Here is a 15,252-nt window from a genome sequence, read left to right as displayed (position 1 = left end):
AAAGCCTGAAGAAACACTTCTGTAGATAGAGAAGTCAGCAACTCCAAATGGACCGCTCTATAAACGGCGCATGTAAAAACACAAATCCATGCCTTTTCTTTGTTTCTCAACAATAAAGGACCAGAAAGGTCTATACCCGTGACTTGAAATACTGCTGAATCATTTACTCGCTCTATTGGCGGTGGGGCTGATATGTGGTCAACAGGTACAGCAGAATATCTCTTGCAAGTAATGCATTTACTCAAAACAGAACGCACAGTTCTTCTGCTAGATAAGAACCAAAACCTTTCCCTTAAGGTATTCAGTATATACTGTACACCTGCATGTCCTTTCTTTTTATGTTCTTCCATAATTAAATTCCTAACTAATGGATGTTCTCCTGGTAATATTATAGGTGTTCTAAACTCTAACGTGTCATCTCTTCGAGACGCACCAGTTTTAATTCTTACGATTCCCGCATCATAAAATGGACTAAGAGTTCGTAAGCGTGCGTCTTCTATATCCTGAAACGATTCCGATTGAATCAAGCGAATAACAACCTTTTCTGCAAAATCAATTTCATCAACAGTGAGTTCACCTTTCCTTTTTTTCTTATTTCTGCAATTAAAGAAAAATCGTTGAATCCAACCAACAACTCTAACTGTTTTTCGATAGCTAGAAAATCGCTCACTCAAACTAAACCTTTCAGTAGACACTAGAGATGAAACCACTGCCTTTTTTTTCTCGCTGGCTATTTCCGCTTCATCAGTTATAAATTCGGCACTCGGCCAATTTTCTTGGGATTTTAAAAGCCAGTTCGGACCCTCCCACCATTTTGACCGGGAGAGTTGGCGAACTGAACACCCTCTACTTGGAAGATCTGCAGGGTAAGGTGACCAGGTATATGCCTCCAATCCTCCACACATGTCAAAAGACTTATTTCCTGTACTCTATTTTCTACAAATGTCCCCCATGGTTCTTCCCTTTTTACCCATACGAGGTCCCATACGCATTCCTTACAACACTTCTCCCAAACCGAGAAAATAAAATTAAATCTGACACCTGAAGTTCAGGTTTTCACCAATACAAGTAAGTCTGTCCTTTATTTAAATTTGTATTTACTTGTGTAGAAATAATTTCTGTAAAATATAATTCTTTATCTGAATTTGTGAATATTTATTGTTTTTATTTTACTGAAGAAAATGTATAAAAAATAAATCTTAACAATGCATACTGTTTCATTTGAAAATCTCTTAAAATTATGTGTAAAATACACCGTTAATTTGGGTTAGTAGAATTTTCTATGAAATTAAAGTTTAATTACAGATAATAAAGTAAACTACATACATACATAGGTATGTATACAAGATGAATCTGAACAAGGGAGTGAAACTTTATGGGGTGATAGAATGCAGCTATATGAGCAATATTTGTCATAGGATGTATGGTCGGAATGCAAACGGTGAGAAGTTAAAAGGTATTTTTCATTGAAACATTTAAAGAATCAACAACAAGAATGAGAGGAAGTACTTCAGAAAACATTTTATTAGCAGGAATGTAGTTAATGCACATGTTCAAAAAAATTGCTCAAAAGTCTTTTCGCGAGTTGCAATGTAGGTATAATATGAAACTGACGCACATTTGTGAAGACATCAGGCATTTTCCAAGTATCGCTGGCAACAACTGCAAATTCGATGACTAGATCCAAATTCGTTTTCAACAGAGCATTCACAGATTAGGCTTTTCATGTGGTCCCACAGGAAAACATCCAAACACGAGAGATCCGGTGATCTTGGTGGCCAAGCTATGGGACCACCTCGATCAATCCCTTGTCCTGGAAATTTCATGGTTTGTATAACCAGCCATCATTTTGGCAATCTATGGTAGAAAATGCCGTTGGGTGTGGGGACCGACTCTTTTCATACCAATTACAATGCCACCTAGCAGCTCGCCATTTGCGTTCTGCCCAGACATTGCTTGCATAGCTGCATTCTGTCACAGTGCAAAATTTTGCTCCCTTGTCCAGATTCACCTTGTATATACACATGTATATGCAGTACAAAGTTTCAAATCCAGACATCCAGTGTTAATATTACCAACACTTCTTTTTTAATGCTGTATGCTTGCACATTTAATACTTTTTCGTAACAAAATATGAAGAATCCTAACTCTTAATTTCACTTAATGACTGATGCCAACCTGGTGAATCATTTTTGCTTTCATCCCTCCATGACTTTTAACACACTGCAGCTTAAAAAATGACTCAGGATGTCTAAGCATTTTTTTTTTAATGTTAGTCATTGAATACAGAGTATTGGAACCATTTATATATGTTGACATGCTTGGCAATGATTACAGACATTTAGCTAACTCTGCTTCAAAGTATTGAGTGTATTGACAGGGGGAAATTCAACAGATATTTCTTTCCACATGCAAAAAATAGATTTTGTAAATACTGACACGTATAGGCCAAAAATTACATTTAGTACTTTTTGAATTCAGAATAACTGATTTATTATTCAGATTAGTCCAGGGCCATTGCCTAGAGCTGTTAATTCATCAGGTGATAGATACAAGACAAAATTTAGTGGAACAACATGTCTTTAGTCGTCAATCTCATGATACGTCTTCAATAGTGTGTAGTGAACTCTAGCTAAACTTTCTGATGATAGCCAAGAATTTGAAGGTGTTCAGATATTGCAAACAAAAAGTGAAATTTTCCAATTAAGGGAATTTTTCAAGAATTGGGGAGGCATGGTAATATATAAAGATGATTATAAGCAGAAGGTTTATATTGTGATAATTATGTCCCAATCATCAATCAACTAACAGATGGCAAAATCTGTAGTATGGTTCTAAATCCAGAAAGTATTCCTATCATTTGTGAAGAAAGTGACAGAGAGGTTGTTGAGGGTGAAAAAATTCCAAGTGACAATTTAGTGGGAATTCTCAACATGGCAATTACAGAACTCGAAGAAAAGCAAACTAATAAATATTGAGTTTTTTTTTAAATACTCGAAAGATCTGCTTTATCTCATAAATAAATGTTTTTAATTTTGAAATTTCTATATGTCATCGTACTAGTGTTAAATTTATGAACTAATATCTTTAAAAATTCCAAATCCAGAATCGACTAAATCCTGACGATTTCGGATCTGGGACTTTGTGCCATTTGTGTGAGATAACAAAATAGTAGATTTAATTGCAATAGTCCTATATTATTAATTTAATTATTTCCCCTTTTTGTCCTAAAAATAGTAACTGCTTATAATAAACTTTCTTAAACTGCATCACACTAAAGTAATCCATGTCATAAGATTTTACATATCACTGCTGATGCAAATTCTGATATAAATGCTTTAGCCAATCAACATGAAAGAAAACAAAACCATTTTGGGAATCGTAACTTTTTTTGCTTCTCAAAACTTTCTTTTTGAATGCATTACATTCCTGCTCTTTCTTGATTCCAGCTAAGACATCACCTCTCACCTTTCTATTTCAGCCATCAAATTTGTCGTAAGATACAGAAAAGTTACAAATGTGATTAAGAATGGGCACATATATTGCACCTAAATAACTTTTTTTTTTTTTTTTTTTTTTTTTTTTTAGTTATGGTAAAAGCTTTGAAGAACAAGTTATTTAAAAGAGGAATGAAAGTAGAAGTGAAACATATATGCAAGTAAGTTTAAATTATATAATATAAAATAAATTATTTTTTAAATTTATTTTCTGAATTCATATATGGAGTAAGAGTTATTTATCTACCACTTAGTGTTTTTATTTATATTTTTAGAAAGGATCTGCACATGTATATTTCTGGAGAAAGATTAAGTAAAAAACGTAAAAGGAAATAAAGAGTTGTAAGTATTTCTTCTTCTTCTTTTTTTTTTTTTTTTTTTTTTTTTTTTTTTTTTTTCCAAAATATAATATGCACATTCTATAAAAAATCTGATATATTTTTATGTAAATATGTTGCGGAGTTCATAAAAATTTCGATAGTACTTAAGTGAAGCTTTAGCATTTAAATACAAGTTTTGTGTGAGCTTAATAAATTTTAATTTAATACTTTTGCAAATATAAATTTTTTCTAAATATTGGGCAAAAATTTGATGGTGGTATCATATGCCATCTTGAACTTGATAAACATTACTTGATAGCATTGAGGTAACAGAGAAACTTGTTAAATGTTATGAAGCTCTAAGCATCAAAATATGTAACACATTTATTTTAATACTGTTTTGTATTGATAAGTGTGAAAATATTTTGTACTATTTTTCTTCTAAATTAAAGTGTTTTTAGTATTTAGTCCTATATAACTAAAATTCATATATATATCTGTGTAAAGTTAGATTATAGTTTACACACTTTTTGTCAGTCCTAACCAGCACATTCATTACTTTCGGGTATTACTGTTATAAGAAACTTCAATGCAAACATTAATATTCATAATAATGATCTAATAATTATAAATAATGCTAAATAATAGATAATACTTACCTAATAATAGTAGTAATTTTTTACAGACACAACTTGTGCAGTGTTTGGAATGAGTGATACTGTAAGAAAAATAATAAGACTGCAATTTTATTTAGTAGAATAAAAATACCTAATCCTTTATGCAATGACATGAAATAGAAAACTTATTCCGTAAACTTTTGTACGATTGTTTAAGCAAATATTCGCAAATATGTTCAGTAGTTTCATGACAGTATGCATAGAAGTTTTCACCAGTATAACAACATCAGCTCTCTATGTGTATTAAAACTTACTCTTCATTTATTGATATATTTTTATTACTTTGAATATCTTACTAAGTTGTTAAATTTGTTTTACATATTAACTTATCAAGCAGCATTTAATTGGGAATTTTACTTACCATCTGTGAACTCATTTCTGCTTAGAAGTTTTTGTTTCACTCTCTAAAATGTTGTATATAGTCAGATTTCATAGATTCAATTTATTTCACATTACAAGTTCTCTTTTGCGTCATCTTTTGGAAACTGGCAAGCAATAACATAGAGTTTACTAACATAACTGGTTTTACAAATTGGCACAGAGCAATGATTAATCATTTATTTGTAACATAATATATTGATAAAATTAACATATAACAAGAAAGTACTTACACCTCATAATTAATTATAAAAATGGTTAAATCAAAACAATGAGTAGAAAAGATGACTCATTCTCGGGTCATATGAGAGTAGGCATAGCCTTCACGTCAAGAAGCTAATGATCCTGTCCATAAACATGTGACTCTTCACCAACTTTTATAGTATTTCGAAAGTCAGGGTTGCACATGGCATCATGATTTGTACAAGTTTTTGCTTCTACTGTAACATTAGCAGACATGAAATCTACTCATGTTCATCACTTCTGGCTTTTCTCACTTAAGATATTCAAGCCTTTAAATTATCTGTTGCCACTTACTACCATTTAGTGTTTCTCAGTTTCACAAATGAAAATTATATTTTGGAACTATGAATGATTCACTGATTTCTGTGGGGGGAAATAAATTAAGTGCCTTACTTAAGTTGTATTTTATGTTTCTTATAATGTTAGAAACTTACTGAATTAATTTATATGTTTTTTAGTTGGATGATTCTTCTTATTCTCCCTTCATGGTTCAACAACAGTGAGCAGCTAGTCTAAAGAATATGTGAATATATAACATTGTGAATAATAATGAGCATACTGTGGATGCTTATTTAAAAAAAAATAGTTTTCACAAGATTAACAGCGAATTTAAAATTCCATATTATAAATTTGTATAATTGTTTCATACTGTAATTTTTAGCAGAGTATTAAAGTATTTTAGAACTTCAGTTTATCTGTTTCAAATATTTTAATTTTTTTTAACGTAGATTACTTTATGTTATGAGAGGTATTCATATAGGAAGAGTATATTTTTTTATTGTAGGCTGACTGCAAATAACTTTAAAAGAAATTTTATTTTAAATTAGGAAAGCTGTACATATTTTTTATAACATCATGATATGCAAGCATCTTATTTGCATATTTTCTGTGGCACTTTGTAGTAAACAGCATGGTGAAACAGCAGCTTTGTAGCATGATTTAATATTTGTCACTTTGAGTCAGTGTTCAAAAACCTTTTGCAGTTTGTCCCAATCAGTACGTTGTGGCCCTAGTCAAATGCTTTGTGGTTATGAGTGTAGTCTTATCAGATGTGAACTTAAATTATTTTCTTCTTCATATTGTACAAAAGTACTATAATACAAGTTCTTCATGTCATATGCAAAGTGTATCCTCTCATATTCGTGTCCTATATATTCCAGGAAAAGTTCCCCTCTGAGGGAAAATTTCACAGAGAATGAAATCAAACTTTTATTTATCTGTTAAGTGCTTAGTTTTATTTTTTTAATATAAAAAGGTACATTTATTCAAGTTTTGGTATTTATCAACATTTTCTATACTTTTTTTGTTTAATTTATAAAATACATTAAAAAATAATCCAAATGTAGATAAGTGACTATGTATTTTCGAGTTTGAGAAAGGGGAAATTTAATTTAGTAGTAGTAAAAGGGGTGCATGGAGCAAAAAGGCTGAGAACCACCCCTGAATACCAACCACATTTACTTAAAAATAAGACCTCTTTGAATGTAAGAACTTTCTAACATTTTATAATGGATGTCAAGAAATAAAAAAGTGAATGAATAATTATTTTCTCTTGCAGTAATTTCAAGAAAAATAACCTTAAATGATCGTCCTTCAATCAGAATTTCCTTAAAATAACTGTACTTTTAGGCTGTGGGCGAAGTTAAGCAATAGTTGTGACACATTGCTATCTAATATTTAGTTTCAGGTACAATGGGATGGTGGATGCAAGGCTAAAATGAAATTATTTAAAATAATGAACAAATTAAATTATGAGACACAAATTATGCCAGCAGTCGCACATTATTTTCATGTTTTTTCACATTAGCTCATCTTCTAGGAGCTTTCAAAGAAGTAGGCGCTCAATCCCGGAATGAATTCTATTGTTTGCTGGAAGAGTCCAAGATTTATATGTATGGTACGTGAAAGTAGGGATTAGCTAAGAGAAAGGAAAAGGGATTTTGAGTATAGAGAATTTCAGTCGTTCTGGGATTGAGCGCCTACTATGAACGGGCTCCTGCTTTGTGAGGGTAGCTAACATTTCGTTAGTAAGTGTATTATTTATTATTCTTATTGATTGTCTGCCCCCCCTTTTTTTAAACGGTTACAATTTTCTACAATACCTTAAATAAGTAAAATCTTTACAGTTACATATTGTAACTTCATGTATTACTCTGTTACTTTACCGTAATAAGAGTTCTAATAAATATTAAATTTCGTTGGAATAAACAAAATTATGTAATTTCGCCAAAACGTTATGCCTTTAAGCAAATTTTAAATAAGCATACAATTTTACATTGCAAACACGTATTTCTCTACGAAATAATTTTTTTTGTTTCATAAATTGATAAAAATTAATCTGTCCATAAACAAAATGTTCAATAAAACATGGAGCATAAAAATAAGCAGTGAAATTCCTTCCACGGTTTGGGAATAAGTCAGCGAGCGTATCCCTTTTTTCCCTAGTATCCACTGAAAGCCATTCCACAATCTAATTATTATTTCCATTCGAAACCATTCCGGAACCTTTGCTTTCTATTCCTCTCACCTGCGTATATTGAAATTGCCCAGCTAACAATAGCAGGCGTTCCGAGATTGACGGTGTAGTCTTTTAAGAAGTCAATTTTCCATAGATACAACTTTTACTTGTTTGACAGCTGCACTACCATGTTGTGGAGATTCATGCTGTGCAAGGAAGCAGCAGCACAGGTTGGAATACAAATGAAGCAATTCAAGGAGATAATAAATTTTTAATTTTGTAATAGTTAAAAATTTTGGATGTTCATAAATTTCTAGAGTTATATACGGAAAACGATGTTAATTATACTTTTGAAGAAGTCATCTTTTATGAAAAAGGAGATTTAAGATCTATGATGAAAAATTAGGTACTGAAGTTCCCCAAAATTACATTCCTTTTTAAAATTCAGACAGCAAGCTATGTATTAAAGGAAAAGAAGATGAAATTAATTCTTAATGCTTAAGCCAAAATTCAGAGTTTTAAAGTAAATTGTGCGTATAATCCTCTATGTGGTTCATATTGTTAATATTTAAACTCTCTGCTTTTTTCACATGGAACCCTCACTTTGTTTAGGTATTGGTTTTGAAAAATAAGACTCGTAAATTAATTTCATTAATTTTTCCATTCTAAATCAGCATATTTAATTTTTCTGTATAATATTTATCATTCATCCTATTTGTTATTATTTATCTATGTTAATCCTATTTTAATATTTATCATTTAATCTTAATTTTCTAAGTATTTCTTTTCTCCCATTTGATATAATATGCTGGCTTAAATTATTGTTAACATCAATATTAATAGTAAAAAATTAAAAACTATAAATATAATAACAACAGATTAGCATTATAATATTAAATTAATTTGTAGTAATTATTTAAATCCTTTTTTTAAAATTTCTTTTTATATCAAATATCTTACTAAATATTTACTGCGTATGAAAACAACACATTTTGAAACTGTCATATTTATTCAAGGTTTTGCAGTTTCTAAATATGCATTAACATAACGATTTCAAAATGAGTAACAGAGTAATGTTTTTAGCTGAGTTTGTTCTGGATAAGTCAGTAAGTATCAAGCAGTTCATTCTTAATTTTTTTCTCAGTTAATTTGAGGATTAAAACCAATACCAAATTTTATAACCAATTATCAAAATTATTGTAGATAAATTGACTGACTAAATGCAAAATTACATTAAAATTATTAAAAAATTAGGCATAAATCATTAAAATGTCCAATTTCATTCTTTTGGTTTCATAATATATACTTTTAATATCTAAAGCAAAATAAAAAAACACTTATCTTGAGAATCAAATTGATATCTAGGTGTGATTGGGTGTCAAATTTATGCGGGATGCTGAGACATAACCAATTCAAATGTTGCCCCCTATGCGAAAATAATTCCCACTAAAGATCCCATAAAGGGGCAGAATTAATGTGAAAGGGTTACATCATGAATTTTGAAAAGATTCGATATTTTCTTGATCAATGATCATGTGGTGTGACAACACCAGAAAGGAACCACTCGCGAAAGGTCATTCACATCGCATTCTGGGGAGGGAAGGGAGCGGGGAACTCGTTAGGGGAGTTAGATTTATAGAGCCAGAGCCAGAACTACCTTTGAGGAGAAACATGAGATAAATAAATTAATAGCTTTAATTTTTATGATATAATAGTAATAAATTAAAGAAATTCTCTTAAAGTGATTGAGTTCAAATAAAATATCTGTGCACAAGAACCCTTTTAGCAGAGAAGAAAGAGGTGCTTACTCTTAAGTTATAACCACGTATGGTTGAAAGAAATAATAATTGCTCGATTACAGGACAAAGAGAGTGACCCTGAGCGAAGCTGAAAGAACAGCAAATTCGCACAGGTGGGGAGTTCATTGAAAGAGTTGCGTTATAGCTTCGAAGTGCCTCGTCTTCATAGCAACGCCTCTTAGGAAATGGTAAAGCGTTATGTCCTTTCCAGAGTGGCTCTGAATCTTTTTCTAGATGATGCAACTCCTGGATGATAAATAGGCAATGAATGGAATTATAGATCGAAGGAATTTTTTGAAAAAAATAACTGAAAGTCACTATATATAGCGATTTAAAGGAAGAATTTTGGCTGCATTTATAATATCTTTCGTAACAAATCAAGAAGCTTTGTAGATTTGCCGAAGCATAATATTTTGAAAAATTTTTGGTGTCAAGATGTACTAAATGTTCATTCCAATTATTTGAATAAACAGCTATGTCATCGACGTAGGCTCGAGCAAAATCTTTGTATTTAGCAAGGGCCTGGTTCATGACTCTCTGAAATGTTGCAGCGGCGTTGCGTAGCCCGAAAGGCGTGACTTTAAATTGATACTGAGCTCGATGTGTCTTGAAACATGCTAATTCTTGACTCTCTCTTTCTAATGGTATGGCCCAATAGCCTTTGAGTAAATCAATGCTGGATATCACTTTGGCTTTTCCAATGTAGAATAAGAGCTCTTTAGGATTTTCCATAGGGAAGTCATCTGGTTTCGTTACTGCATTAAGGGATCTAAAGTCAACGCAAAGGCGAATATTACTGTCTTTCTTCATAACGCATACAATAGGGTACGAAATTTCAGCGTTGGTTTCTTCAATCAATCCCATTGATAACATTTCTTCGATTTGTTTATCTACTTGAGGCTTCAATGCTTCTGGAATTTGATAAACATATGGCTTCTTCCTTTCATTGTCACTTAATCTTATTTTATGTTCTCCTACTTTGGCAATTTGTACCTTATTTATAAATAAGTTTTCATATTTTCTTAACAAGTTCATCATTTCATTCCTTTTATCATCATCTAAATGGCTTAAATCTACTTCGCTAAGATGAAAATGATCGGACTTGTCACTCACACTGGGTGTGGGATGGACTTCTCCTAGTTCTTCTTCGTTCTCAAATATTACACCTACTGCCTGTACTTTTGGATTAAATTTTCGAATTTTATTTACATGTACTCTTCTTATTGTACCATCTGTCAGTCTGACTCTGTAAGAATCTGGATTACAACGAGATACTATTTCTGCAGGTCCTATCCATCTGGCATATAATTTATTCGTGGAATCTGGAATCAGCAGGTACACTTGATCTCCAGGGTGGAATTCTTTATATATAGCCCTTCGATTAGCATATCTTACATATGCACCTTGTTTCAATTCTGCAGTTATAGATGCTTGCTCTGCTGCTGTTTCTAAATTCATCTTTAGCTCCTGTAGATAATCAACAGCACTTTTACCCAATTTTATTGGTAATGGAATTTCTCCTGACCATGACGATTTTAATACTGACAACGGACCTCTGGCCTCTCTTCCATACATTAATTTAAATGGGGATACTCCCGTAGTACAATTTGGAATTTCGCGGTAAGCGAATAACAGGTATGGTATATGTTTGTCCCAATTTTTAGAGTCGTTTCTAATGATATGATGAAGCATACGTTTTAGAACTTGGTTATACCGTTCAACTAATCCCGAACTTTGTGGATGTCCTGGTGCTGCAAATCTGGGACTTGCTCCTAATCTGGCATGGAATTCTTGTGTTAATTCTGCAACAAAATTGGTACCTTGATCGCTAGCTATTACCCGAGGTATGCCCGTTCTCATAAAGAATTCTAATAATGCGTCGCATGTTGATTTTGCTCTAATAGTTCTCAAAGGGACAGCATCTGGCCACCTAGAATGTTGGTCGACTAAACATAGTACATATTTGTGTTTACGTGCTGATGGAGGTTCAATTAGACCGATTATATCTACATTCACTGTGTCAAATGGAAATTCAGGCCTCTGGACTGGAACTATGGGTATACGATCGTTAGTTCTTTCTCTACGTTGTAATTGACATTCCTTACAAGTTTTACAATATTCTTCAATATCTCGTGACATGTTTGGCCAATAAAATGAATAACAAATCCTTTCTTTTGTTTTTCTCATCCCTAAATGATTTGCAAAAATAGATTCGTGAGCTAATTTTAAAATTTGTTCCCTTCTAACTTTAGGTAATACCAATTGACTAACTTGTTCTCCGGAAATTCTTTCAGTATGATCAATCAAGTCATCCATTAAAAAATATTTATTTTTATTTATTTGCGCGTTTTTATAGATACTGCGTAATGTCTCACATTCCCTTTGCTGTTGTTTAAAAATACTGGCATCTGAATGTTGACCCACCCCATTTTCGTTTTCGCCCTGAATGCAACTTATGACTAAATCTTGCTCTCCTCCTGTCATAAATAAATCAGCGCGGCTTTCGCCTTCGAATTGTTTTGACTCATGACTCCTCGTTTCCGGTATCTGCGATGGAGACACTGTGTCGCAATCACGATTCGCGCTAAGCAGATGAGATTCAGAGGTCAATAAATCATAAACATTTGGAGTAATTACGCAGGGAATATGAAGTTTTTCTGTTAAAGCTACTAATACTTCGACAGGTTTCAATAAATTAGGATTATCAGTATTTTTGATGGATAGAGGGATTCTAGCCACTTTAGCTGATATGGTTTCTCCGAATGCAGAAATTAGGTCAATATTACAGTTGTTCTCAATAGAGAAATTTGATATGTGTTTCGGATTTATAACAGAAATTTCAGCACCTGAATCAATTATGGCTTGGATTTCGTTACCTGCAACGCAAATATTTACTTTTTGCAATGGTTGCGTAATACTTTCATTTGACAAGCATGAAGATCCGATTTTTGCTATTACTTTATCACTAGTATTTTTCTCTGGTGTTTCTTTTTTTAGAGGAGGGTTTTGTGTTACCGATTTGTTTCTTTGTGGACAAGATTTAGCGAGATGCGTTAATTTTCCACATATGTAACAGTCTTTGGGTGGATATTTATTTTTATTTATGTTGCTTCTCATATGAGGCGGAATATATTTCGATTCTCTTGAAGAGTGGGACGATTTAGCTATGTTTTCATTAGTGTTAAAAGTGGTTTCGTTTAACGATTTGCCTTTGTTTACAAAATACAAGTCAACTTCTTTAGCTAAATCCTTAGGTTTTAACCAATTTTCTCCGGTTTTAATATTAATGTAAGTTGCCGTTTCTTTGTCTAACGTTTCGAAAAGTTTGTCAGAAATCATTAGTTGACAAAGTGCATCAAAATTATTAACTTCACGTAACTGTAATACTGGAAATTTGCAGACAGTCTAGAAGCGAACTGAACATGTGACTCTTTAGGATCGCGTCATGCTCTTCGGAAATTCATTAAACATTCATAAGCAGTTGGCTGATATTCTTTTAATACTAGTTTTTTAATGGTTTCATAACATTTTAGTTCTTCATCATTAGTGTAAAATAATATATTAGTTGCCTTATCCCCTAAAATGTTAATCAAAATTTCGGATTTGAGCTCCTGTGGTACATTTTTATTTATGAATGCTCTCTCTAATGTTTGAAAAAACAAATTGAAATTTTCCGATCTTCCCGGAACAGGAATAATTAACGTTTTAACACTCTTTATCAAATTTTCTAAATAATTTCCCAAACTTGTAATCATGTCTTTATCTGCGCGAGATCCATCTTTAACTGTATTCTGACTTCTAACTTTTTCTAATTCTAATTCTTTCTCTAGCTGCGCTAATTTTAATTTTTCAAGTTCAACCTTTTGAGCATCTAAGGCTAACTGTGTATCCCTAGCTTTTATTTCATTTTCTTCTCTAATTTTTCTTTCCTCAACTATTGAGTTTAATAATCCAATTACAAATTCTGGATCATCTTTAAATATTTTACTGTCCTCAATTTTACCTTTTAGTTGAACCACTGTTAAACCAACAGTTTGTGTATTTTCAATTTCACCAAGAAGGTTTACTAAGTCTTCTTCTTAGTATTCTTATACATTTTAATTTATATGTGTCTTACACGATATATATATCTTCAATACATCTATACTTTGAGTAAATAAAATCAAAAGCTTCCTACCTGCTTCTCTTGAAGTTTCTCTACCGTCATCTATAGCTCTGGTTCTCGAAAGAGAGCGTGTGATATCATCCCTTCTTCATCCACCGCCTCATAGAGAAATAACTCCACCTTCTTGTACTTTTAAACATTTATTTTACAAACACAAACTAATACTAAACTACACTACTAATAACTGAAATATATAAAATAATAAAAGTGAATTTCGGTTTCATTAATGGCTCCCACGAGCCTTCCGTATGACCTCTTTGTCGGTCTCCCTCTTGGAAACTAAACTTTTGGCGCCTCTCCAGACTGAGAGTTAGCGCCCTCTATACATCTTGTTGGTTGGCGTCACCCATACATCACACATACTATTCTACTTATGATATGCAAAGCAATGAAAAATATACCATCCACTCTATATGTCAGGGTTGGCCAAACTTCATGTCAGTAAGAGCCGCACGTTTGAATTCAACAATGTTCGAAAATCGCATCTAGATTTTCTAAAAGTCTCAGGTTCATATTTACATCATTATAGACGTAGTGGAGGAGGTTTTACTTAGAAAGAAATCCCTAATAACTCTGTAGAAAGAGTCTAAACTAATTAATTACTTCTTTTTTGACACTTTGACGCAGGCAATTTGTGCGGCTCGCGCATATAATATATATGTATGAAATATAGTTTACCATATTTCATACATACATTTTATATGCACGAGCCGCACAAATTGCCTGCCAGAGCCATATCAGGCTCGCGAGCCGCACTTTGGCCACCCCTGCTATATACGTATAATGAACAGTTGGTACTCTATATATAATGAACTATTTTAATTTGTGCATCATAACTTAAGTTTAAATAACATTTTCAATTATACTGCTTCTACTGAATACACTGGATATTCCTTAATGACGAAATATTCTTACTGCCAAAAAAGTGACAGTTTTACTTCCAGTCACAGGTGTGCAAATGTAAGCAGAAAGTCTTGTCAAGGGGTTTAAACGTTTGTGTATTTGTCCATTTCATAAGTTAAAATGTTTTATGCAAGTATTGGCAGAAATATTGCTAAATAATCAGACAAAATAACAGAAACTAAACACCTTTATGCATTTAACGAAACATGGAATGCAATACTTAGAAATGTTTAATATTTAATGTATTCCTAAAATTACTCTGAAGCAAACGAAGAAACATATATCGGCTGTTCATTGTCCAAGAGGAATTTGTAGTAATATCACATTATTTATACTAAATATCACTTTTGTATTGTTTCAAAATAAATATAAATTATTATTTTAAAATCAAACTTGTATTAGAGAGAAAAAGATGTTCTTTTAATATATCATATAATTATAACGCATAGCTAACTAAACATTATAGTGACTTGTAAATTTCGTTATTCGTTCCTGGAATTTTTTATAATTAAAATAATAAACAAAAGCTGGCAAATAGGCGTAGGCTAATAAAATTCCTATTGTGGAGTAAAATATTTTGTGTAAGAAAACAATGAATAGATTAACTCTTTATTTATAGTTATGATTTAAGTTGTTTCTTCAGAAACAGTATGCACAGAATATATTTTCCCTCTTAGTTTTTTAAGCGGTAAAACTAGTAAAAAAGTAAGTGAAAACATATAACTAGTAAATAAGGTATATTAAACATTTTAAATATAGAATTAAATCTCAGAATGTAAATAAATTTGAATGTTCCGAAAATTGTCGCAATC

General features: G+C 31.9%; 1 long non-coding RNA gene across 2 annotated transcripts; it reads left to right on the top strand.

Annotated features, from left to right (window-relative positions):
* The first annotated feature begins 979 nt into the window (after positions 1-979).
* On the top strand, positions 980-5,638 carry LOC146998951 (uncharacterized). Of its 2 annotated transcripts, XR_015039367.1 has the most exons (4): positions 980-1,068; positions 3,589-3,658; positions 3,773-3,839; positions 5,574-5,638. It is a non-coding gene; the product is annotated as an uncharacterized LOC146998951 (long non-coding RNA). The 2 variants fall into 2 exon arrangements; XR_015039368.1 differs by lacking the exon at positions 3,773-3,839 and having other exon boundaries at positions 5,574-5,620.
* The last annotated feature ends 9,614 nt before the right edge of the window (positions 5,639-15,252 follow it).

The sequence above is a fragment of the Stegodyphus dumicola genome, chromosome 2 (assembly GCF_044657685.1).
Source record: "Stegodyphus dumicola isolate Sdum_Otavi_A_Nest chromosome 2, ASM4465768v1".
In the NCBI taxonomy this organism is placed as follows: domain Eukaryota; kingdom Metazoa; phylum Arthropoda; class Arachnida; order Araneae; family Eresidae; genus Stegodyphus; species Stegodyphus dumicola.
Note: the sequence above shows the minus strand (reverse complement) of the source record. Positions and strands in the feature narration are given on the sequence as shown.